The sequence below is a fragment of the Equus caballus genome, chromosome 21 (assembly GCF_041296265.1).
Source record: "Equus caballus isolate H_3958 breed thoroughbred chromosome 21, TB-T2T, whole genome shotgun sequence".
NCBI lineage: Eukaryota > Metazoa > Chordata > Mammalia > Perissodactyla > Equidae > Equus > Equus caballus.
In genome coordinates this window covers 12652766-12680278 of record NC_091704.1, presented here as the reverse complement: position 1 = coordinate 12680278, position 27513 = coordinate 12652766, and the positions used below count along the sequence as shown (strand labels likewise).

Below are 27513 nucleotides of genomic sequence, written 5' to 3'. Positions count from 1 at the left end.
GAACAAAGAACAAAGGCAACAAGTGGAAAATAGTAACAAATATGGTAGCTATTACATCACTTTAAATGTCAGTGGTCTAAATATATTTTCTATATTCTAAGCATAAATTGAAAAACAGATTGTGGCAGTGGACAAAAAACAAGACCCAACTATATGTTGTCTTTAAGAAATCCACTTTAAATATGAAGACACATATTGATTTCAAAGTAAAGGGATGGAGAAAGATTTTACCATGCTAACACTAATCAAAAGAAAGCTGGAGTAGCTATATTAATTTCAGACAGAGCAGACTTCAGAGCAAGGAAGCTTGTTAGGATTCTATTGGATAATTCGTAAATGTAAATTTTGGCATGTTTTTGGAAATTACTGATCATTTTAGACTTTAACTAAATACCAATCCTTTCACATTTCAGTTCTATCCAGTAGTTATGTTTTAGTTCCTAAATCCATAAACACTGACTCTGCGGGAGGAAAATACTACAAAACTTTCAGGTAGAGGCAGTTATAAAACTTTCCATGATATAAAGCTCATTGTAAAGAAGAAATAATGAAGAATAGTGGTTAAAAATGCTTTGGCATACACTGACCTGGGTCTAAGTTCAGACTTATAGGCTGTGGTACTTGATATAAGTAACTTTACTTCCTGTGACTCAGTTATTTCCTCATCCATAAAATAGGGGTGATGATAGTTTAAAAAAATTTTCACTGAGGTCATTATAGTTGATAACATTGTGAAATTGCACGTGTTCATTACTATGTGTAAGTCACCGTATATATGTGCCCCTTTACCCCTTAGGCCCACCCTTCAACCCCCTTCCCCCTGGTAACCTCTAAACTGTTCTCTTTGTCCATGTGTTTGTTTATCTTCCACACATGAGTGAAATCATTTGGTGTTCATCTTTCTGTCTGGCTTATGTCGCGTAACATTATCCTATCAAGGACCATCCATGTTGTTGCAAATGGGATGATTTTGTGTTTTTTTATGGCTGAGTAGTATTCCATTGTATGTATACACCACATCTTCTTTATCCATTCATCAGGTGATGGGCACTTGCGTTGCTCCCATGTTTTGGCTATTGGGAATAATGCTGCAGTGAACACAGGGGTGCATAAGTTTCTTTGAATTGTTGATTTCAAGTTCTTTGGATAAATACCAAGTAGTGGGATAGCCGGGTCATATAATATTTCTATTTTTAATTTTTGAGCTATCTCCGTACTGTTTTCTATACTGGCTGGACCAGTTTGCATTCCCACTAGCAGTGCGTGAGGGTTCCCTTTTCTCCACATCCTAACATTTCTTATGTTTTGTCTTGGTAATCACAGCCATTCTAACAGGTCTAAAGTGACATCTCATTGTAGTTTTGATTTGCGTTTCCCCTGATGATTAGTGATGTTGAACATCTTTTCATGTGCCTCTTGGCTATCTGTAGCTCTTCTTTGGAAAAATGTCTCTGCCCATTTTTTGATCAGGTTGTTTGTTTTTCTGTTGTTGAGTTGTGTGAGTTCTTTATGTATTTTGGAGATTAACCCCTTGTCAGATACATGATTTGCAAATACTTTCTCCCAGTTGGTGGGTTGTCTTTTTGTTTTGTTCCTGGTTTCCTTTGCCTTGCAGAAGCTCTTTAGTCTGATGTAGTCTCATCTGTTTATTTTTTATTTTGTTTTCCTTGCCTGAGTAGACATGGTATTTGAAAAGATGCTTCTAAACTCATGTCAAAGAGTGTACTGCCTATATTTTCTTCTAGGAGTTTTATGGTTTCATGTCTTACTTTGAAGTCTTTAGCCCATTTTGAGTTAATTTTTGAATATGGCATAAGATAATAGTGTAACTTTCATTCTTTTGCATGTGGCTGTCCAGTTTTCCCAACACCATTTGTTGAAAAGACTTTCCTTTCTCTATTGTATGTTCTTGGCTCCTTTGTCAAAGATTAGCTGTCCGTAGATGTGTGGCTTTATTTCTGGGCTTTCAGTTCTATTCCATTGATCTGTGTGTCTCTTTTTGTACCAGTACCATGCTGATTTGATTACTGTAGCTTTGTAGGATATTTTGAAGTTGGGGATTGTGATGCCTTCAGCTTTGTTCTTTTTTCTCAGGATTGCTTTAGCCATTTGGGGTCTTTTTTTTTTTTTAAAGACTTTATTTTTCCTTTTTCTCCCCAAAGTCCCTGGTACATAGTTGTATATTTTTAGTTGTGGGTCCTTCTAGTTGTGGTATGTGGGATGCCGCCTCAGCATAGCTTGATGAGCGGTGCCATGTCTGCGCCCAGGATCTGAACCAGTGAAACCCTGGGCCGCTGAAGCGGAACACGCAAACTTAACCGCTCAACCATGGGGCTGACCCCTATTTGGGGTCTTTTGTTGCCCCATATCTTTATTCTATTTCCGTGAAGAATGTCATTGGGATTCTGATTGGGATTGCCATGAATCTGTAGATTGCTGTAAGTAATATGCACATTTTAACTATTTTTATTCTTTCAATCCATGTGCATGAAATATCTTTGCATTTCTTTATGTCATCATCGATTTCTTTCTATAATATCATTTAGTTTTCATTGTATAGGGCTTTCACCTCCTTGGTTAAATTTATTCCTAGGTATTTTATTCTTTTTGTTGTGATTGTAAATGGGATTGTATTCTTGAGTTCTCTTTCTGTTAGTTCATTATTAGAGGATAGAAATGGAACTGATTTTTGTAAGTTGATTTTGTGCCCTGCAACTTAGCCCTGGTTCTGGATTGCTCCCAATGGTTCTGATGGATTCTTTAGGGTTTTCTATATATAGATCATGTTGTCTGCCAACAGTGAGAGTTTCAGTTCCTCTGTGCCAATTTGGATACATTTATTTCCTTTTCTTGCCTAATTGCTCTTGCCAAAACCTCCAGTACCAAGCTGAATAAGAGTGCCAAGAGTGGGCACTCCTGGCTTGTTCCTATTCTCAGAGGGATGGCTTTAGCTTTTCCCCATTGAGTATGATATTGGCTGTGGGTTTGTCATATAGGGCCTTTATTGTGTTGAGGTACTTTCCCTCTATACCCATTTTATTGAGAGTTTTTATCATAAATGGATGTTGGATCTTGTCAAATGCTGTCTCTGCATCTATTGAGATGATGGTGTGGTTTTTATTCCTTCTTTTGTTAATGTGGTGTATTACATTGATTGATTTGTGACTGTTGAACCATCCCTGTGTCCCTGGTTAAATCCCAGTAGATCATCTTGTACGATCCTTTTAATGTATTGCTGTATTCGGTTTGCCAATATTTTGTTGAGGATTTTTGCATCTCTGTTCATCAGTGATATGGCTTGTAACTTTCTTTCTTTGTGTTGTCCTTGTCTGGCTTTGGTATCAGGGTGATGTTGGCCTGGGAGAATGGGTTAGGAAATGTTGTGTCTTCAATTTTTTCGAATAGTTTGAGAAAGATAGGTGTTAAATCTTCTTTGAATGTTTGATAGAATTCTCAAGAGAAGCCATCTGGTCTTGGACTTTTATTTTTGGGAGATTTGGATTACTATTTCCATCTCTTTACTTATGATTGGTCTATTCATATCTCTATTTTTTCTTGATTCGGTCTTGGCAGGTTGTATGAGACTAAGAATTTATCCATTTCTTCTAGATTGTCCGATTTGTTGGTATATAGTTTTTATTGTCTTGTAATACTTTGTATTTCTGTGGTGTCCATTTTAATTTCTCCTCTTTCAGTTCTAATTTTACTTACTTGAGTTTTCTCTCTTTTTTTCTTAGTAAGTCTGGCTAAGAGTTTGTCAGTTTTTTTATCTGCTCAAAGAACCAGCTCTTTGTTTCATTGATCCTTTCTACTGTCTTTCTGGTTTCTGTTTCTTTCATTTCTGCTCTAATTTTTATTTCCCTCCTGCTGCCTTTTGGCTTCGTTTGTTCTTCTTTTTCTAGTTCTGTTAGGTGTAGGTTAAGATTACTTTTTGAGATTTTTCTTTTTTGTTAAGGTAGGTTTATGTTGCTATGAATTTCCCTTTTAGGACCACTTTTTTTCTTTTTTTGATTTTTAAATTTTTCTCCCTAAAGCCCCCCAGTACGTAGTTGTATATTCTTTGTTGTGGGTCCTTCCAGTTGTGGTATGTGGGACGCCGCCTCAGTGTGGTTTGATGAGCAGTGCCATGTCCGTGCCCAGGATTCGAACTGACGAAACAGTGGGCCGCCTGCAGCGGTGCACGGGAACTTAACCACTTGGCCACGGGGCCAGCCCCCCTTTTAAGACCACTTTTGCTGCATCCCATTTGAACTTTTATGGTGTATTTTCATTTTCATTTGTCTTCAGATATTTTTTCATTTCTCCTTTATTTTCTTCATTGATCCATTGGTGGTTCAATAGCATCTTGTTTAGTCTCCACATATTTATCACTTTCCCAGCTTTTTTCTTGTAGTAGATTTCTAGTTTCATAGCAGTATGTTTGGAAAAGATGTTTGATATGATTTCAGTCTTCTTAAATTTATTGAGACTTGCCTTATTTCCAAATATATGGTCTATATTTGAGAATGTACCATGTGCACTTGAGAAGAATGTGTATTCTGTTGTTTTTGGATGGTGTGTTCTGTATATATCTGTTAAGTCCACTTGGTCTAGTTTTTCATTTAATTCCACTATTTCCTTCTTGACTTTTTGTCTGGATGGTCTATGCATTGATCTAAGTGGGGGGTTGAGGTCCCCTACTATTATTGTGTTGCTGTCAATTTCTTTCTTTAGGTCCGTTGATAGATGCTTTATATACTTTGGTGCTCCTGTGGCAGGTGCATATATATTTACAACTGTTATGTCCTCTTTGTGAAGTGTCCTTTTTATCATTATACTGCTCCTCCTTGTCTCTCATTGCCTTTTTTATCTTGAAATCTACTTTGTCTGATATAAGTATGGCAATACCTGCTTTCTTTTGTTTGCCATTAGCTTGGAGTATCGTCTTCTCTCCCTTCCCTCTGAGCCCGTTTTGGTCTTTGGAGCTGAGATGTGTTTCCTGCAGGCAGCATATTGTTAGGTCTTGTTTTTTAATCCATCCAGCCACTCTGTGTCTTTTGTTGGAGAATTCAGTCCATTTATATTTAGAGTGATTATTGATATATGAGGGCTTAATACTGCCTTTTTATCACTTGTTTTCTGGTTGTTCTGTATTTCTCTTGTTTCTTGTCCTGTGTATTTCTCAGTATTTATTATTTGTGTCTCTGTCCTGACTTTTTTCTTCCTGCTTTTTCTCCCTCAACCCCCCAAGTACATAGTTGTATATTTTAGTCGTGGGTCCTGTCCTGACTTTTTATTTAGTGGTTACCATGAGGTTTGTATTAATGATCTCGTAGATGAGATACTCCATTTTCTGGTAGCCTCTTATCACCATTAGCCTAATCTGGTTCCATCTCTTTCCTCTTCCCTGTCTAAGTTATTGTTGTCACAAATTACTCCATTTTGTGTTGTGTTTGTGATTTAAACGAAGTGCTTATAATTATTTTTGATGCTTTCCTTCCCTTTATCTTTAATGTTATGATTAAGTGTTTGCTAACCTGTTCTGATAGCTGTAATTTTCTGATTTTATCTGTCTCTTTGTCTTCTTGCTCAAGGCTTTGTACACCCTTTCTTTTTTTCCCCAGGTATGAGGACCTTCTTGTTCATTTCTTGTAATGGGGGTGGGGGGTCTTGCCATGATACACTCTCTCAGCTTTTGTTTATCTGGGGAAGTTTTCATTTCTCGATCGTATCCAAAGGACATTTTCACTGGACAGAATAATCTTGGCTGAAAGTTTTTGTCTTCAGTATTTCGAATTTATCATTCTACTCTCTCCTGGCTCGTAGGTTTCCACTAAAAATCCGCTGAAACCCTGATAGGGGTTCCTTTGTAGGTTATTTTCTTCTGCCTTGCTGCCCTTAATATTTTTTCTTTGTCTTTGACTTTTGCCAGTTTTACTAATATATACCTTGGAGAAGTTCTTTTTATATTAATGTAATTAGGAGTTCTATTAGCTTCTTTTACTTGTAATTCCAGCTGCTTCCCCAGGTTTGGGAAGTTCTTGGCTATTATTTCTTTGAACAAGCTCTCTGCTCCATTCTACCTCTCTTCTTCCTCTGGAATACCTATAATCCTTACGTTGCATTTCCTAATTGAGTCAGAAATTTCTCAGAGAATTTCTTCATTTCTTTTAGTCTCTCTCCACCTCTGCCTGAAGGATTTCTGTATTTCTGCCCTCTAAATTACTAATTATTTCCTCCATAATATCAGCTCTGTGTTTTAAGGATTCCATATTTTTTTCATCTCATTCATTGTATTCTCCAGCATTTCTGATGTTTTTTTTTTAGTTTCAATCTCTTTCGTAAGGAATTCCCTCTGCTCATTAATTTTATTCCTAAGTTCATTGAACTGTCTGTCTGAATTTTCTCGTAACTTGTTGAGTTTCTTTATGATAACTATTTTGAGTGAATTATCTGTCATTTAGAGTGTAAATTTCTTTGGCTCAGGATTGGTTTCTGGGTACTTGTCATTTTCCTTCTGGTCTGGCATATTAAGTTTTTTCATGTTGTTTGATGGGGTGGACTTTTGGTGTCGCATAGTGGTAGTATCTGGTTGTAGATTCCACCTGCCACCACTGGGGCGGGGGTCAGGAGCTGTGTTTTCTGAGCCTGCCACAACCCGTCTGTTGTGCCCATCCATTGGAAGCTGTGCCAAAAGGGCTTTCTTCATTTTGCTGCCACTGCTTTACACAGGTAGGTACAGGCACTCTGGTTGGGATCCTCCGCTCTGGCCAACTGGCTAAGCTGATGAACCAGGTGATATGGGGGCCAAGGGGCACCTTCTTTCCCACCTGTGCTCCTTGCTCTGCACTCACTGGCTGCCTGCCTTGGCTGCTCAGCTTGGTGAGGGCAGCCCTGTGGTTGCTTACCCACCTTGGTGTGGAGCATTCCTGCAGAGGGCTGCCTGTTCCCTCTTCTCCTCTCAGAGTCAGCACCAGCTGTCACACGAGGGCCCATGTCCTAGATCACTGCCACTGGGGAGGGAGAGGAGATCCACTTACCTTCTTCCATTGCCTCCTGGGGTTCCAGCACCCCCACCTTTAGACATATGGCTGTGTGGATCTCTCAGATGTCTGTTGTGTTGTGTGAGTGTCCCCTATTGGTTTATGAATGTCCTTTTCATTACATCTTAGGGGGAGAGACTAAGGGAAGAGCTTACTCTGCCATCATGCTGATGTCATTCCTCAATAGTTTTTGTGAGGATAGAATGAAATGATATGTATAAAGTATCTGCCATATAATAAGCGTGAGTTGTTGGTTTATAAAGAAAATGTAGAAATAGAAGGATTTATTAAAAAACATGTGAATTTGGGGCTGGCCCCGTGGCCAAGTAGTTAAGTTCGCGCGCTCTGCTGCAGGTGGCCCAGTGTTTCGTTGGTTCGAATCCTGGGCGTGGATATGGCACTGCTCCTCAAGCAGTGAGGCAGCGTCCCATATGCCACAACTGGAAGGACCCACAACCAAGAATATACAACTATGTACTGGGGGGCTTTGGGGAGAAAAAGGAAAAAATAAAATCTTAAAAAAACAAAAAATAATGTAAATTCCATCCTAACGTTGCTATCCTAATATTTAATAATTTTTGTCATTAGATTTCCCCTCTTTTAACAAGAATCATAAGAAAAGAAATTTATCATCCAAATGAGTTTATACGAATATACACATATTCATATACCAAATGGAATTTGCTATTGGATTAAAACATCTTTGCTATACAGAGGTTCATTTACAAAGCATGCTCTTTGATAATGGCCTGGTGCCATGTGGAATTTTAATCATTTTTTTCCACTCTGTGAAAAACTTCCACTGCTCCTTTGTGGGCCACAGGAGCACCTGCAATGCATGCGTCCATTCAGTCTTTAAATATTTATTGAGAACATACTATGTGCTAGGCACTGTATGAGGTGCTGGAGAGTCAGTAGTCTATAATACAAGTTCCCTGCTGTCATGCAGTGTATATTCTAGTTGAAGAAACAGACAAGTAATGAGAAAGAAAATTTTCAAATAGTGATAAATACTAGGAGGAAAATAAAACAAGGTGACATGATAATATATTGGGGAGGAAGGAGGTGATTAAATTGTATAGGCAAGGCAGGCTCAGAGGAGATGATTTTGAGCTGATATCTGAATGACAAGAGGGAGCTAGATACATAAAGCATAGAGTGACAAGCATACCAGGCAGAGGTAACACCACGTGCAAAGCCCCTGAGGTGGAAATGACTTAGCTTTATGAATTCCTAAGTAACTTGCATATAAATCCACTCAGTTTATTATTTGCTAGATGAGCTCACCATTTGAAAGAAAATGCTGCTGATTCCTTTTTTTTTTAAAGATTGGTGCCTGAGCTAACAGCTGTTGCCAATATATATTTTTTTCTGCTTTTTCTTCCCAAATCCCCCCAGTTCATAGCTGCATATTTTAGTTGTGAGTCCTTCTAGTTGTAGCATGTGGGATGCTGCCTCAGCACAGCCTGACGAGTGGTGCCATGTCCACGCCCAGGATCCAAACCGGTGAAACCCTGGGCTGCCAAAGCGGAGCGTGTGAACTTAACCACTCGGCCATGGGGCCAGCCCCTGCTGATTCCTTTTTAAAATGATTTCAAAATTCTAATGCAGTAGTTCTAACACTATCATGTGTGTAAGAATAACCTGAAGAGTTTGCTAAAATATAGATCATGATGTAAAAAAGCTGAACTTGTAAAAACAGAGAGTAGAATGGTGGTTACCAGAGGCTGGGGGTTGGGAGAATTGGAGATATGTTGTTTAAGGGTACAAACTTGGAGCTAGTAGACAAGTAAGTCCTGGAGAGCCAATGAACAGCATAGTGATTACAGACAATACTGTATTATAAACTTCCAAGTTGCTAAGAGACCAGATCTTAATTGTTCCCACCACAAAGAAGAAATGATAATTATGTGAACTGATAGAGGTGATAGCTAACACTATGGTGGTAGTCATATTGCAATTTATCAACATGTTGTATACCTTAAACTTATATGTTATATATCAATTATATTTCAAAGAAAAAAAACCCAGTTTCCTGGGTTACATCCCTAGAGATTCTGATTCAGTAGGTCGGGTGAGGCCCACAGATTTGCATTTGTAACAAACTCACGGGTGATGCCAGTGCTGCTAATCTGAGGACCATACTTTGAGAACTACTGCTTTAACAAATCTATTTTGTGAGTTTAGTATCCATTTGCTAAAAGTAAAGCTTGCCAATCTTTTCTTTCATGTAAAAAATGAACTTATTTGGCATGCTCATCATCTGAAATTAATTTTTGTAACTGTAGTGGAAAAGTTCATGAAATGTGAAAGATAAAAAAAGACCATAAATATTTCATGTTGATTTCTTAGCATCTATAATTGTATGAGTTTAATTTCAATATAACCATTAGTGAAGAGTTAACAGTTTCATTTGGAGAGGATTTCAAGGATTATTTTTTAAATGCTGAAAGGAATTTAAATGATAGAGTACTTAAAGATTTTATAAAATTATTTTTGTTTCTTGACTGAGAGATCACATAAATAGAAATTTGTACATTAAATCCTGATAATCCGGAGAATATGAGAAGGTCGTGCTTCCCATCAACTGTGCGATTTAGGAGGATACGCATGGAAAAGAGATGGAGAAAGGTAGAGCTCAAAGCATTCTGGTCAGCAGGGAGCCTGGCTGCTGCAGTCACACAGACTGTATGACGTATGTCAAAGAAGCCCATGTGCTCCTGTCCCTAGCAGTTGTTCCCAGGAAGGGAATTTATAAGAAGATCGTTTGTTCCTTGGGCATCATGACCTTAGCGGCACCAGGGATGGTATATGGATGGTGATACTAAGAACAGCCAACAGTTACCCAGCACTTTCCACATTCCATTGCTCTAAATGTTTTATGTGATTAACTGATGTAACCCCCAGAACACATCTATGGGGTAGATAGTGACAACATCTCCATTTTATAGACAAGAAAATGAGTAATTTAGGTTACCAGGCACTAAGCAGAAAAGCTGAGATTAAAACCTAGACAATTTGTGTTCAGTCTGATCTGTTAAAACATTTTACTGTATACTGCTTCATATTTGGAGAAGAATCCTGAAATCAAAGGTTTTCAGGATTTGTGTCTATACCTCAGGTTAAAATGAGGTATCTGATTCTTTTTCTGCACACCATTTAAGTTATTACACAGGAATTCCACAATGTCTTCTTTTTTGTTTTTTTGGTGAGGAAGATTGATCATGAGCTAACATCTGTTGCCAAGCTTCCTCTTTTTGCTTGAGGAAGACTGTCGCTGAGCTAACAGGCATGCCAGTCTTCCTCTATTTTGTATGTGGGATGCCTCCATAGCATGGCTTCATGACGGTGTGTAGGTCTGTGCCCAGGATCTGAACCTGTGAACCCTGGGCCGCCAAAGCGGAGTGTGTGAACTTAACCACTGCGCCACTGGCTGGGCCCACAATGTCTATTTTTTAATCTTTCTGCCTGGGTCTGACAGGACAACATTCCAAATGAGGACCAAGAGAGGAAGACTGTTGGAGTATTCACTGCAGAGAAAAGTTTTTTACCATTTCCTAGTGTGTGATCCTGGGCCCATCACCAAAATGTTCTGAACTTAAGTTTTAGTATCCATAAAAGGATGACAACGTTTACCCCACAGGATTAGGCAACTGAATGAGGACTTTTCTGGCCACTGATACAGACGTATATACTAGTCAGGTGTCCAGGTGGGTGGACACTTTATGATAATTTATAGGATTTTTGCCTTACCTGCTGATGAGAATCTTTGGTTAAGATGCAACTTCATTGAAAGACTTTGAATGACCGTGGATCTAGTGTCTTCAGAGGATCTCCTTGGGCTCTTTGTATGGTTGGGCTTGGGATGGCACACCCTAACTATGGAGAAAGTCTAGTGGCAGCCCAGATCAAACAGTAAGGTCATGCTTGTAGTCAAAGCTGCTGTTGGAGCAGAGTGACAGTGGAGAGCAACAGAGTTCCAGGATGAATGTCAACTGTTCATCCAGCAGATGTTTCATTTTCATTTACAAAGCAATAACCAAAAATAATTTTTGTCAACCTAATATAATGGTTCATGTCAATGTCTGCTTCTGAGAACCACCAGAAATAATATTTCAAGAATTCCTAAGCATTTCATTTCAAAGTTTTATGTTTGGAGTAATTCCTTGGAACAATTTTTAGGTATTATAATTTTTTTTTTTGATGAGGAAGATTGGCCCTGAGATAAATCTGTTGTCAATCTTCCTCTTTCTGCTTGAGGAATATGTCTTTGAACCAACCTCTATGCCAGTTTTCTTCTTTTTTTTGTATGTGGGATGCTTCCACAGCATGGCTTGATGAGCAGTGTGTAGGTCATGCCTGGGATCTGAACCCATGAACCCTGGGCCGCTGAAATGCAGTGTGCGAACTTAACCATTATGTGACCAGGCTGGTCCCTATAAAATATTTTTCAAAGATAGTTGTGTTTACCTTTGCTCAAAAGAGGGAAAATATCATTAAAATGAGTAGGCCTGCATAAATATATAGAGGTAGGTAATCTTTGTAGATGCTTTTACTGTGTAACCTAGATCCTAAAATCTAAGGAAGAGATGTAGAGAAAATAAAAAGTGCAAGGCAGATATATGAGTAATGACTTGTCTTAACTTTTATTTGATTATTTTCATTTACAGTTCTGGCACTGACACTTTTTTTAAAAAAAGATTTTCATTTTATGTAAAGATTGAACTTCAATAAAATAACTTAAAAAACATTTACATATACATCACTAAATCTCCATAAAATATACAATACTTTTGATACAGCTATAGGCTAGAATGACTTTGAAGGAAATAATATTCATAATTTTTAAGAGAGATCCCATATGTCACGTGTGGGAATAAATATTTATATTGAATTTGCCAAGACATGTGAAGTGTTAAACACTATGTAACATGCACCTAGAAATTAAAATATATATTTTGAAAACATTTTAAAAGCATAAAACTGTGTTTTGATTTAATCTAGATGTACATTAGCGCTTCTAAATAGAAATTTGAACATTTATTACAAATAAGAGATACTATAACATCAAGTGAGATATAGTCCAAAAGCCGCTAGGAACCAGTTTGGACATGTAGAATATAAATTTCTACTTTGGCTAGAGTTAAATCTCATCTTTTTTAACCTTCAAATAAGATGGAATGATGTTAAATTTGCTAACATTTTAAAACTTTACGAAATACTGGTTTTTATTTTTGAGTACTTGTAAGCTGTATTTCTTTTTCTCATTTATACTGATGTGACAAAATCAAACACATGAACTTAACTGTCTAAAATAAAAATCTGAACATTACTGCTAAATGAAAGTAAGTATTTAACATTCCAGAGACCAAATCACTCAAGTGCAACAGACTGTTTTATACATACAAAGTAAAGTTTTATAGGAATTACATTGTTTTACACTCACAAGCAAATTATGAGGATAAAATTCATGTACTTCTGAACGTCATTAATACTCTTAGGAACTATCTTTCTGATGTATATAGGCAGACAAAAATTTCCTTCTCTAGGAGACAATATATAAGAGAGTTGGTAGCAGTTAGCTGTTTGGCATTTTAAAATGATTACCCTTTCTAGAAAATAGTAGCAATACTGCTCACCCAGAAGAACTGAATGTACTGATAATTGATACGCTGCTACAACCTAAATCACTTCATCAAATTAGCTTATCATTACTGTACATGAGGCTAAGACAACTGATAGAAAAGGACAGAAAATAGGATATTAATGTTAATCCAGAGAACACCTCTGAGTCTTTTATAGGCAGCAGCTACACCTGAGCTGTAAATTTTATCCACAATTTAATATGTTTTGCTATAAAGCACAAATTATGAATTCTCTGCTTCTGACCTGTTATGTCATTCTTTTATTCATAGTTAGTGCAAAGGTCTGAAATTGGTAATTTAAAACTTGTCCCAATAACTGTATAAATCTGAGTTGTTATGTGCTTAGTATAATTTAAGATTTTATAACTAGGAGAATGGTAAAAAAAAAAAAATCTGATTATAACAAAACATCTCATTAATTTTATTGTTCTTAATTACTATGCCAATGAAATAAAATCAAAAGAATCCTCCCACTCCCCTCACTGCATTACAGTATTTAATGACACTGATAAAGTTTATAAATTGAGACTCTCTTAGAAAACATATGGATAGTATTTTCTAGACTGTCCTCCCCCAGGATCTGTGGATTATTACAATACATTTCAATTTTACTTTCTGTGTAAAAGCAAAAGGGTAAGTTGTCAACTTACATTTTTCCTCTTCATTCTTCCTCTGGATAACTGATTTTGAAATTATAGTAAACAATTTATAAATTCTTTGCTTTAATGGATTTACCATTTTAGAGTGAATAACTTAGAGAATAATGTTTAGACATATACTAAAATCTGGTTCAGTGGTAAAATAAAATTATGAAAAAGCACTCGATAGCATTACTTTCACAGCATTTTCTATCAGGGAACTAACTACCGCATATGACTGGGAACAAAATTCAAATGGAAATACTACATTTTAAGTCTAATTTTAATTTAGATCTTTAGATACATATTAAAAATCATGTCTTGGATAATTATTGACTAAGGTGCAACCATCAAAATTATTAGGAATGTTTATATTGAAGAAAAATATTAATACCAAATGTGTAAAACCTATGTGACATCACATTCAGCCTTATGTGTTCAGAGGCAGATGAAATGTTATATTCTCTTAAGTCTAGTGCAGATCTCATCAGCCATCCAGGCTAAGCCTCAATAGGGGTGATGACCTCCTTCACTAAATTTCCCTGAAACATAATATACCTCTGTTGAATCTGCAGCATGTTTAGAAGGAAACCTATAATTTCAGTTAAAAGCATGATGCTTAATGTGCTTTAATATGGTAAGTCAAATATAACACATATAAACAAATCGTCCTATAAAATATGTATTTCATGATGTTTCGGAATGAAAACGGAATGTTTTCAAGTTGATAGTGGTAGCCAAAGACTCTGAGAACTCAAAAGGTGCGTAATATAAAAAAGCCTGCAAAATTCAAACATTCAATTTTTAATATACTATAAATGTTCACTGAATCTAAAAATAATACCCTAATTTTATAAGGTTCCTTTTCAAGTAGTTATTTGTTTTTAAAAAATTATAAATAATTCTTATAACTATGCCTCTCTGTCTTGTACTTCAAAGATATGGAATATTATCTATCTTTATCATTATATAAATAACAAATAGTCCTTTAAAGAAGTCGAGGAGAATAGGGGAGGAGAGCTGTGGCTGATTTTCCCTGTTATGTGCATTTATGGATGGAGAGTTGCAAACACCATTTGCTTACGTCGGGGAGAACAGGCCATGTTCTGCTTTAGGAAATAATAAGAGTCGAGTTGCTCCTTTAATAAAGTTACTGTGCATTCAGCCCAGCTGAGTATGTAAGCATATAGTTAAGGCTATATATACAATAAAGAGAAGAATTGAGGCAATTGCTTGGATAAATCAGAAACATAAATTTTTAAAGAGGGCACTTTATTGGTCTAAATATTTTTTCTCCCCATCATATTCTGATTTTACCACACAGTAGCTTGTTTTCCACTTCACTTGATCTGTGAGAAATATTACACAGATAAGAAATTTCTTACGGGGTAAGAAATATCAATAGAATAATAATTTTCTCCATTAAATCTCATCTTTTCTGGGAAAAATTAATATTACTATCCCCTTATAAATCAATTGTCAAAGCACCTAATTGAAGGAAAAAATAATATTTTTTATTACATGACATGACCAAAGGGAGAAAACTTTTTTGGCTGAAGGATTTTTAGGCCAGTAAAGTGACCGTTTAAACACGTATCATACCCCTGGATGCTGAGAGAATGAACCTTCTTGGCTACATTCTCAGCTTTGATAACTGTGATGGGAACAAGCCAGACTTTAAGAGAAGAACAAAACATCTTGGAGACTGGCAGAAACACATTGAATTTAGAGACAGCCACCTTTTCATTCCAAAAAGTACCTTATTTAATGTTTAGAGCCATGTTAACATGCACCAAACTTATGTGTTCCTAACTGGCCACAGGTGAGTCATTCATATTTTCACTGGAACTAATAAGTAATTTATGAATAATTTTGTACATACTATATAATTCTTAATATAAGAGCAAAAATTAGAGTTCCTTGATGAATGAGCATAAAAACCAATGAACACTTTGAAAAGACATTGTAGGCATGTGGTAAGTCAACATTTCTTAAAGTTATGTGCTGTATGAGAACCAGCAATCTGTTCCAATACATAATCCCAATTTTTAGACAAGAAGGAAAAAACCCAAGCCAACCATGAGAAAAAAGGAAACACTCTCAGACAAATCTATGTATCTTTTTTTTTTTTTTTTTTTTTGGTAAATTGTCAGGGAAAACAAGACAGGGTGTGCAAAAATAAAAACTGGTTTATGTTCTTAGAGTAAAAAAAGACAAAGTACTATTAGGTAATAAAATGTGACAATTCCATTAGGAAGAGTTAATAAGTTAAGAAAAAAATAAGTCCCACTCTTTAACTGAACAAACATCAATAACAGCAGGATTATTTCTGTCACTGATTTTCTTCCTTTTTTGTCTGAGAAATTTGATTAAAAGAGGGGGGGAAAATAGTCTGCTAGCAGCTATTTAACACAAATGAAGGCACAAATAGGACTCCAGAGTTGACTATTGCAGGTGTGGTGAATATCAGGTGATTCTGGCATGAACAAAAACTGACCCTGAAGTACAGTTGAAGATGTAGCTCTATTTTGTGTTGAAGTTGCATACCTAAGTGACTAACCCGATCAGGGGTCCAGAAAAATCTTTTCTTTCTTACTTTCTAGTAATAAAATATACTTATCAAAACTTGTTAGCTTATCTGTGCAAATGTATACTTATCACTGCTGCAAAAAAATATGTATGAAAATAAACCCTAAAAGACCTGCTTTTCATAATGTTCAAAATAGCCTGTACATAGTCAGTTTCTGAAGAACTCTCAAGAGCTGAATTGGAGAGAGAAACCAAATATGGAATCCAAAGGAGATAAGGACAGCTGTGCCCTTGTAGCAGGCACTTTCGAATCTGTTGATGAAAGCTTAAAGGGAATTTACTTTCTAATAGCTGATCACAGATAAGCTACTTGTCCTTAGGAAAATTTAGGGCCAATAGGCCATGTTTTGACAGAAAACACCCTTGGATCATATCCCAGAATCCTTCTTTATAAGTATATCATACATATTATGATTTGGCTAGATCAGCACTGACTCAACTGCCACTAATAATTATATATGGTCTTAGGAAAAAAGGATACCACTGAAGTCACTGGATACAGTATTCATTTTAGACTACCTCAGGAAGGAATTGCACATATTTGCTCAATAATTATTAGTTTAAAATCTCCGTAAATATTTTTTTACATTTCTGCTTGTGAAAAAAACAATGTCATCATGGTTGTCTCTTCCTCCTAATCAAATATTCTAGAATATGAAGTCATTCCAAACTAGACTGTGGAAAGAACCAGATTAGAAGCAGGGCAGTGAGGTCATCCATTGCTGCTCTTCTCCCCCAAGTTTGTTTAAATGACTAAATATATCAGCAGCTGAAATTTATTCCACATCAGAAGCATCGTTGTCAGAAAGATGATAGTTACTTCCCTTCACCCGAATATATTCACTGTATCTCCCTTCATCAGAATCTGAAGCGCCACATGTACATAGCCTGTTGTCAAAGAGTGATTCAATTTCCTCTAATTTTTTCCCTTTGGTCTCAGGAAGACAGCCATAGATGAAAAGGAGTCCCACGGCAGCGAATCCAGCATAAAGGAAGAAGGCTCCTGCAATGGAAAATAATATGTATGTATAAATACACATAGATATACTTAGTCTATATAAATATGGTCTATATATAGAGAGAGAGGGGCCTAGGTTAGAAACAGTCCTTGATTTTGACTTTCCTTTCTGGTCAGTCATGCATAACTGTGGTATGAAATGGAACCAAAAATTACTGCCAGCCTGGTTTACTCTAATTGTTCTAATCCTGTGAATATAATGTAATTTGCCTTTCTAAACTTGTAAGGCCAAACTCAAGAAGAATGATAGACCAGGTTCAGATGTAACTTCTGCTTTGCAGTCTTTTCTCATGTGGCTGGATAGAGATAACTTTTCTCTATGTGCTTTCACAGCACTTTGCTGAGGCCTCCTATCATAATAACCAAGAAATATTATAATTATGTGCATGTATTATTTGTCTTGTCTACTAGACTGGAGGCACTTTGAGGGAGAAATTCCTTTCTCATTTATCTAGTATTTCCAGAACCCACATACAATGATGACACTGCTGAACTCATGACTCACTGGAGTACATGGCAACTCTATCCTTCTGGTCTCTCATTCCAAAAGTCTGATAGTCAACCTTGACTTTTCTCTCACTCTCCTGCCCAGTATCCAATCTGCTGGTTAGTCCTGTTGGATCTGCCTTCAAATATAATCTGAAGATGACCACTTGTCCTCATTCCGCTGATGTCTGTGATCTGACAGCCATCCTCCCGCATCTGCACTGCTGCAGTGGTCTCCTAACTAGTCTCCTTGTTCCTTCTCTTAGATCCTTATAGTCGTCCTCTTTTTCTTTTGGTGCAGAGCACTTATCACCATCTGACATACTATAAAGCTTACTAATTTGTTTTATTTTCCTCCTCTAGAATGTAAGCTCCATGAGGTCAGAGAATTTTGTTCTGCTGTAAGACTATGCATGTCAATGCAGCACAACCACAAAGACATAATTACTACCTGGTTGTGTTTTCCAAGTGTCAATTCAGCAAGCCAAGATGGATGAGATATATGAGTATGTGACTTGAGCATGTTCTTACATATTTCCAAGATGGCCTTTCCTTATATAGTCCAATTCCCAATTTAAATATAAGAACCTATGCTTTCACTTTCGATGGATGGAAACAACTAACTATAATGGAGTCCTTGCCTAATTTTAGGCCTTTGGTCCAGACCATCGTGTATATGAGATGGGGGAAGGAAGATGACAAACTAATGGGACAAAGGCTGGAGAAAGGATATCAGATTGGGAGTTGGAAAATCTGGATTTCAATCTTGCTATGTGACTTCTAAATAGTCACTTAACCTCTTCTCTGGCCCTCAGTTTCCTGATTCAGCAAAATAAGATGGTTTCTCAGCTATGATTTAAGTTTATAATTCTATAAATTTTACAACCCAAATCAGGACCAGGTTTTGGAGAGATGGTTATGAGATGCTTGAGAGAGAGACATCCTCTTCTGTTTCAGTAGCAAAAGTGGTCTTAAGGGCAGAGTCTATGGCTTGTTTGTCTGTGGGTTCCCTAGTACAGAGCCTGACACACTGGAGCGTCTAGAGAATGAATGTGCTCTTGTTGACTGCCAGATGGAATATATTGAGTAACAGATCTGAAATAAAGGGCTAAACTAGACAACATAAAGCTTGACTTTCAAATATGTCTTTAAGATGAATAGCATAGCAATTAAAGAACTGAATTAACATTTCTCAGTTCTGCTGAATCATTACAGAATAGGAAAGACATTATTAAGACTACATTCTTAAAGACATACGTATAAATAACCATTTCAGGAATATACACAGAAGCATTTCTTGGGAAGGCTCAAGGAAAACTACAGAGGAAAAATGCTGCTCAATTTGCCACCCAAAAGAATCTGCTCTCTGGAATGAGGAGCCATGAGAAAACAGAAGGGAAATAGAGATAAATTATGAGAAATTAGAAAAAATATTAAAGAGTTGACTAAATCAAGACATAGTTTGTTAGATTAAGTCATCAGAAGCCATACAATCTTAAGGAGCTGGACTTGTATAAATCAAATTCTCTTTAATAAAAACACAACTCTATTTACAAATATAGGGCTCATTTATTTCATTTGTTTGGTTCACATTGAATACTTACTACAAACATACATTTTTTTATGTCTTATACTTGGTAAATAACCAAAAAATAATACTAGGTAATCTGGGATGCGTGGCTGAGTGTTACAGTGAAAGGAAGGCACCATGGCTCTGTAGAGTCTGACAATCACAAAGCAACCCAGGCTGAATCCTTGGGCAGTTTCTTAAATTCTCTTGACCTTAGTTTCCTGATTTAATGGAGAAAATAATTCCTGCCTTGCCAAACTGCAAGAATAAAATAATGTATGTTACATGCCTGTTAGAATTTGGATGTTAGCTGCTCAAAAAAGTGATAGACAGAATAATCAAATTCTACTAAATGAGTAGGGAACACAACAGATGCTTTCAGAGATAGAGTGGAACAAGGTTGGTATGACCAATAAATTGGGAATGTTTTCATCAAAAAGGTGATACTGACAAGCTAGCTTTTGGAGAATGTGGGAGTTTCAAGAAAAAAATGAAAGGAGATGAAGTCCTGTGGTCTGTTTACAGATAAGCAAAGTTGTGGAGGCAAGAACAGAATTGGAATCTTTAGCAGAGAGGAACAAAGAAAGGATCATAATCATGATGATGAGAAACAGAAAAAAAAAAGTGCAACTGGTATAACATTTTAGACTAAACCAGGCTCTAAACTCCAAAAACTCTAACAGAGCAAACCTAGTTTGGCTTTATAAAATGTAGTATTGAGGAAATATTCATCACAATTCACAATTTAGGAAGAGAGGCATGATCAGAAGTAACAAATCAAATCTGTTAGTGCTAAACTCGTACAGTTAAAACCAACTAGATGGGTTAGGAAGATTCTTGAATGCCGTGCAGCTTCTTGCTTGTGACCCAGATTCCCAAGCCAAATAACATCAGGGAAATTCTATTAAAATACAAGACCCTTTTATTAAATCTGAGGAATCTAAAGCAAGCAAACGCCAAAGCTAAGTGGGCTTCTCTGGTGAGACCTGTGGTTAAGCCACAGAGGTGTGGGCAGGCCCGGAGGCTGTGACCTACTGCATGTAACGGGCAGGTCAATTATGTAACTCACTTTCTTAATTATTCCCCCCTCAGAATGAAAATGGAAAAAATGTCTGTCAGGATTGTTAAACAGTGCAGATACTCCTCAGCTTTATTCGGAAGGAAATAAATCTTATTAGAGTCCTACATTAAGTTTCAGATTAAGACAGGTATTTAATTGAATTATGCAAAATGAGGAATCAAAGACCATGTTTGATTAAATTTCAATACCTCAACCCAGGAACTTTGATCTAATGCTCTCCAAAGGATCACTTTAGTCACACATGCTATACATAAAATGGTATACTGGTGACAGTTTAATGATAATTTTTAGTAATATTACAAAACATTACTGGATGGGGTCCAAGGCAGACCTGTCTAAGCAGTATAGTTTATGAAGGAATCAAAATCTGAGGTCTTACAAAACAAAAAAAGAAGGAAATAGAAAGACATGGATATTTCCAGAGAAATACATCATTATGGTGTATATTCATAAATTAGGAATAGAAACATATACCTTACATAAATCAGTAACATGTAGATTAAAATGTACATCAAAAAAAAACAGGGAAAAAATGAACCTGAACTGAAATATTGTTCCAGTACTAGAAAGCAGTAGACCTAATGGACTGACCGGTGCACTGACATGATAGAAGCTTGGCTTAGTAACAAAGCAAAAAGCTTCTTCTAATGGGATATTTTTGAAAGAAGTCTGGCTAGGCCCTATTTAAATTTTACTTCTGTTGCCTCATGTTTTTCTGGCAGTATAAATTCAAGAAAGAGGAGCTTTGCTATTAGAAGTCTTACCAAGTAGACTATTATTTGGTCTATGAATTTCTATAAAAAATGCTTCCTCAGGATGTTAGTCTATATTTAGGTCTTAAATGTGTTCTCAGGAATCAGCAAATATGGGTAAATATTTATTGTGCTCATACTCATGGTGTCAGGAAGATAACTTTATGAATTTATGTAAAAGTTTTAATTGCCAAGTGGGATAAAGCTGAACATACTGAATATATATCCAGTTTAAAATGCCAGTGCATTTCCTTTCCAAGAAAATAAGTATTTCTAAATGTTCTAAATGGTGGTTGGGAGAGAGAAGAGTTTATATAGATAATACTCAGTAGATAAATAGTATTAAATAAAAGTAAATACCAATTCAGCATGTTCAGAAGGGAGGAGGAATAAATTTTTATAATGTTTCCGCTATTCATCACTCATCTACAAAATTCATCTGCATGTGTATTCATTTGACAGACACTTCTGAGTGCTTATCAAGTGAATGGCACACCCTGGAAGGCACTGGGAATTTAATGGTGAACAAGGTGTAGTACTTGCCTGAGCTCATGGGACTTATGGTCCAGCAGTAAGGGGAGAGGGGCTGACAAACGAACCTGTTATTGCAAAAAGGAATCATGAGTGCTTAGATCATGGGGTGGGGTGAGATGAAGGGAGGTGAGTGATAGGGGAGGGGATCAGAGGATGGCCTAAGCAGCAGGCATTCCATATACAGCATAGAGGCTTAGGGGGTTAGAGTGAAAACCTCATATTTCATCAATTTAGAATCCAATCACAATCTATAAACTTATACAGACAATGAAGAAATCATCTTGCTAAAAAAAGAAAGACATTTCATTTTGGTAAAAATGGACTTGAAGTACCTTCCCAAAGTTTTTTCCTAATTCAGCCACTTCCCAATATTGTTTTCTTTGAGTTATGGCCTCCACACCTTTTCACTTGAACTCTTCTGTTATGTTTACAGTTTTGGCAGTGGTAAGTGCCATTCTCAGTGGACACTGAAATGCACATGCCGTGGCCTGAATGGCGTAGATGATACAGTGGAAGGCATAACTCCCAGCACGACATTTGGGGGAGCTACTTTCAGCCCTACCCTGATTCTGCTCTTGGACAGGACTCCATCCCTGTCGTGGGACATCTTCAAGCATTAGCCCTAGACTTCCTGCCTACCTCTTTCTACCATTCTCTGTTGTTTGTGCTTCTTCATTAAACTAACAGCTCTGCTGTGAAGATTTCCAACTGGCGAGATAGCTGGGAAATGTTTGGGTTGGGAGAGTGGGTGGGTGGGTGAAGGCTATGAAGCGCTGAGGGACAAGAAGCAGTGCTCCTCAGGAAGGGAGAATTCCTCTTCTTTTTTTCCAGGTCCATTTCCAAGGACTTTGGGGAACAAGAAAGCCACACAGAGATATTTATAACAGCAAAAATATAACCATCTAGTCTTTTCAATCACAAATGATAGCATATCTAAAAACAGTAGGAAAAATAAAAATGAAACTATAGCTGGAAAAAATACTCTCTTACCATAGTATGTGAGATACTCTGCTGTGTGTAAAAATGTCAATGAAACCAGAACGTTGAAAATCCAGTTTATTCCAGATGAACATGCGTTTCCGGTACTTCTTGCCCAAAGGGGATATATTTCAGAATTCACAGTCCAAGGCATTGGTCCCATTCCTGAGAAATACAAAAGTAAAAATTTCAGTAAAGTAGTATGTAAGGAATTTTAAAAAGAGTAGCTTGTCTCCTCTAAAAAGAGACAATTTAATTAACACAACAATAGCCTTTGGTTTACCAGGTGCGAAGAAAACAAGATATAAAATAAGGCCCAGAAGTGCAGTCCAGGAGTACGGAGTAGGGCAGAAATTGTAAGCCCAGAATACTTCTTCTGTTTTGAATTTGGTTTCATTTTCACACCTGAAAAATAATGCAATATAAATATTAACTTAGTGTTTTAGGGTATAGTTGCAGAAATTCAATGTGATCATTTAGGATGTATTTGGAAGTTCCTTAATATCATTAAGGAAAAGGGTCCAAGATGTTTTTCTTGAAAAAGAAAGTTAAGATTTAAATATACAGTATTAAATATGCAAGCTCACATAGAACTTTTTAGAGCTGAATATAATTCAAGAGCAACACAAAGAAATACATTGTACATACAACTCAGTAGAAAAAAACCTGATTAAAAAATGGGCAGAGGCTCTGAATAGATTTTTTTTTTTAAAAGATTGGCACCTGAGTTAACATTTGTTGCCAATCTTCTTTTTTTTCTTCTTCTTCTTCTCCCCGAAGCCCTCCCAGTACATAGCTCTATATTCTAGTTGTTGAATAGACATTTTTCAAAAGAAGACACACAGATTGCCAATAGGCACATGAAGAAGTGCTCCACATCACTAATCATCAGGGAAATGCAAATCAAAACCACAATGAGAAATCACTTCACATATGTTAGACTGGCTAGCATCAAAAAGAGAAGAGATAAGTGTTGAGAAGGATGTGGAGAAAAGGGAACCCTTGTGCACTGTTGGTGGAAATGTAAATTGGTTCAGCCTCTGTGGAAAACAGAATGGAGGTTCCTCAAAAAATTTAAAATAGAACTACCATCTGATCCAGCAATTTTACTTATATTTACCCAAAGAAAACAAGAACACTAACTTAAAAAGATATCTACTCTCATGTTCATTGTGGCATTATTTACAATAGTGAAGACACGGAATCAACCTAACTGTCCATCAGTGGATGAATGGATAAAGAAAAATGTATATATACACAATGGAATATTATTCAGCCTTAAAAAAGGAAATCTTGCCATTTGAGACAACAGAGACAGACCTTGAGTGCGTTATGCTAAGCGAAATAAGTCTGGCCAAGAAAGATAAATAAGGTATGATCTCACTTGAATGTGTGATTTTGTTTAAAATAACAAAACAAGCTTACAGATACAGAGAACAGGTTGTTCATTATGGGAAGGGGGTTGGGGGTGGGTGGTGGTGGGGTGAAATGGGTCAAAAGGCCCAAACTTCCAGTTATAGAAGAAATAAGTCCTGAGGATTTAATATACAGCATGGTGACTATAGTTAATAATATTGTATTGCATATTTGAAAGTTGCTAAGAGAGTAAATCTTAAAAGTTCCCATCGTAAGAAAAAAAAATCTGTATATATGGTGACAGATGTTAGCTAGACTTATTGTGGTGACCATTTCACAATATATCCAAATATTAAATCGTGTTGTACACCTGAAACTAATATCATGTTATATGCCAATTCTACCTCAAAAAAAGTATATTGTGTTTCATAGCATTTTTCATACAAGTCCGACACGATTTCCAGTTAGTCCTTGAAAGCTGCAGTAACACTTTTAGACCACTGAGAGTCAGTATGTTGTAGAAAGACTAGATTTTGCAGTCAGGACAAGACTCAAATTTCAGAACCAGCTTTTTCTTATCTGTAAAATAGGGATAATGCCTTACAAGTAATGTTAAGGATTAGAAGGGTCCTGTAAAGAGGTGATAGGGTAGATGAGGGCAGAGAACAATGCTTATATCTTATTCCAGCCAACCCTTTCCTTTTCTGCTGTGCATCCTTGCTTACTTCTCTATCAGTCACTCCTTGCTGTTTGCCTCCTAGTTCAACGGTGGAGCAAAGTCTTCTATGGTCTTAGATGGATTGTCAGGTTGAACTTCCAATTCTTTACCTTAATTGAAATCTGAATTGCACCTCAAGATACACTCAGCCTCAAAAACATTCTTATCCCTTCTTGTTATTTTAGACTGTTGTTCTGCCTCCATCAACCTCTGTTTTTGAACCTTGACATCCAAGCCCTATCCTTATTGCTGTGTCTATGACCTCCATCACAACACCCTACCTGTCTTGATGATTTCGGTGCCTGGTCAGTCATCTTCTCCACCCGCTCTCATCCTTTGCCACGTTCATCAATTTTTACTTCTAGCCCATCTAATACCATGGCTTGATACTTCCTCATTTAACCTCTGAAAACGCAGACAGGGCACTTCATAATTTGCTTGCTCTGAAACTATTTTACTTTAAGTTCTCAAACACAGAGTATTCCTTTTCTGATTACAAGCACTTTATTTCCTCATTTCTGATAACTTGCTCCACACCCAAATCACAGTGTTTAGATTCTAAACTCCTCTCAGTATTCATTCACCTCATCGCTCAGCTTAGTCCATGCCAATACTGTCTTCTCTCGCCTCTAGAATCCATCTTTCTTTCCTCCATCCTTGTCTGCCATTCTCACCATTTCAGTTCCTAACCCTGTGCAGCACCATTAACTTCCTTCAATAACCACTTTTCAGAAGCTGGGCAAAACTGTGAAACCATGCTGCTGGGTTCTATGAAAAGTTCATGCTATTTCTTCTCAGTTGGGTCCCTAATTATGCTTCTTTATTATTATCCCTTATGGTCTTCTCTACTGAATTCTTGGCTTATAGCAGAGTAGGCATTCAATAAATTTTGTCAACTATTGCCTCAATTAATTAAAATATTTCTTACTGTACTCTAGCCTTGAATCTTTCCCTCTGCTTTCTAGGTACTAAGACCTTGGCTCCTTTCAATTTGAATGCCCTCACTTTTTCTCTACTGAACCTTTACTTTTCTATATTTTCTTTCAGCTTTTCTCCTACCTCCAATGGTAACATGTCTCTTGCCCTTTCTAAGGACTGCCATTCCTGCATCTCATTCTCCTGCATCTCATTCTCCTGCTGTCTCCTCTGGGGTCATGTTCTATCAGTAGTCTGTTCTCTTTCTGCCATCTTTAGTTCCTTCCTACTAGACCCTTCTTTTTACAACACAAAAGATCACTTCTACTCGAATGTTCAACCCCTCTCATATTACTACTACTAGCTTGTTTGAAATTACAGACAAATTTATCCTAGTGAGCTCTACATCCTCACTACCCACTCTTTCCTTCACAGCCCTGTTCCCCTATCCACCCAGATGCCAGCTGACTCTTACTCAGGCTGTTTTCCGAATCTGCTCACCCAAAAGTCCTCAATGACCTCCTGATCCCCAAATTCATGTATCTTGCCTTAATTTTGAGGCTCTGATGACTCTGTGGTGGTTGATATTGCTGACAACCCTCCTTCTCCTTCCCCTTTACTTTTAGATCTATATCTTCACCTTATCTCACTGACATATATGTCTTCATTGCCTTTTTAAAATGCCTCTTCCTCCCCTCAACTCTAAATATAGCTGTTCTCTAAGGCTCTATTCCGGGGTTTATACCCTCTCTCTTAATCATCTCATCTAATTTTAGAGCTTTTCAATCTCCACGTGGATGCTGAAAGGTTATTGTAGCCTCGACCTTTTTCTCAAGCTCCATTGCTGGAACTTAGGTATCTGCTGTGCATCTGCAGCTAGATATCCTGCTGTGGCCTGAGCACAGTATGGCTGCAAGGGAATGCCATGTCTTCTCCAGGAGGTGGGAGTTGGGCTGTTCTGGGTTCAAATCATGACTCTATCCCTTATTAGCTGTGCTCATTCATTCAAAAATTTAGATAATGAGTGCTTTTTATGTGTCAGACATTAGTGATATAGCTCTGAACAAAATAACCACCGTCTGCATTTGTGCAAACTAGAGTTTAGGGGCACAGGTGCAGTCCTGTTTCCTGATCTGTAAAATAGGGCAAAAGACCATTATCACAGGCTGTTGGGAAATTAAATGTGAAAATGCATACTGAGTGCTTAGCACACTGCCTGGCATGTAGTGAGTATATGCACAGTAAGTATTACTTTACTAGTGCCTCTCATGACATTTCTGTTTGAGTTAACACCTCCATTCCTTGACTGGAAATTGATTAAAATCTTGGAGTCATCTTCAATCTTTTCTTATCCATCTCTTTTTTTAAAGTGTATTTTCTTTATTGAGCTAAGATTGGTTTATAACATTATGTACATTTCAGGTGTACATCATTATATTTTAAATTCTGTTTAGACTACATCATGTTCACCACCCAAAGTCTAATTACCATCCATCACTGTACACATGTGCCCTTTTACTCCTTTGCCCTTCCCCCTCCCCTCTTTGCCCTCTAGTAACTACCAATCTAATCTCTGTATCTATGTCTATGTTTCTTCTTGTTGTTTTTACCTTCCACTTATGAGTGAAATCATATGGTATTTGTATTTCTCCCTCTGACTTATTTCGCTTAGCATAATACCCTCAAGGTCCATCCATGTTGTCACAAATGCCAAGGTTTCATCATTTTTTATGGCTGAGTAGTATTCCATTGTGTGTATATATCCCCCTCATCTTCTTTATCCATTTATCCATTGATGGAAACTTGGGTTGTTTCCATGTCTTGGCTATTGTGAATAATGCTGCAATCTTTTTGACTTAGTGTTTTCATGTTCTTTGGATAAATACCCAGAAGTGGGATAGTTGGATCATATGGTAGTTATATTATTAATTTTTTGAGGAATCTCTATACTGTTTTCCACAGTGGCTGCACAAGTTTACACTCCCACCAGCAGTGTCTGAGGGTTCTCTTTTCTCCACATCCTCTCCAACACTTATTTCCTGTCTTAATGATTATAGCCATTCTGAACGGCGTCAGGTGACAATAGCTCATTGCAGTTTTGATTTGCATTTTCATGTGCCTGTTGGCCATGTGTATATCTTTGGAAAAATGTTCAGATCCTTTGTCCATTTTCTAATTGGGTTATTTTTGTTGTTGTTGTTGAGTTGTATG

At 37.0% G+C, this 27513-nt stretch overlaps 1 long non-coding RNA gene across 1 annotated transcript; it reads right to left on the bottom strand.

Moving 5' to 3' along the window:
- Positions 1 to 16149: 16149 nt before the first annotated feature.
- Positions 16150 to 23322, bottom strand: LOC138919747 (uncharacterized). The gene is made up of 3 exons (XR_011430254.1): positions 22597 to 23322; positions 22326 to 22478; positions 16150 to 16897 (listed from the first exon to the last, which is right to left on the bottom strand). It is a non-coding gene; the product is annotated as an uncharacterized lncRNA (long non-coding RNA).
- Between the last annotated feature and the right edge of the window lie 4191 nt (positions 23323 to 27513).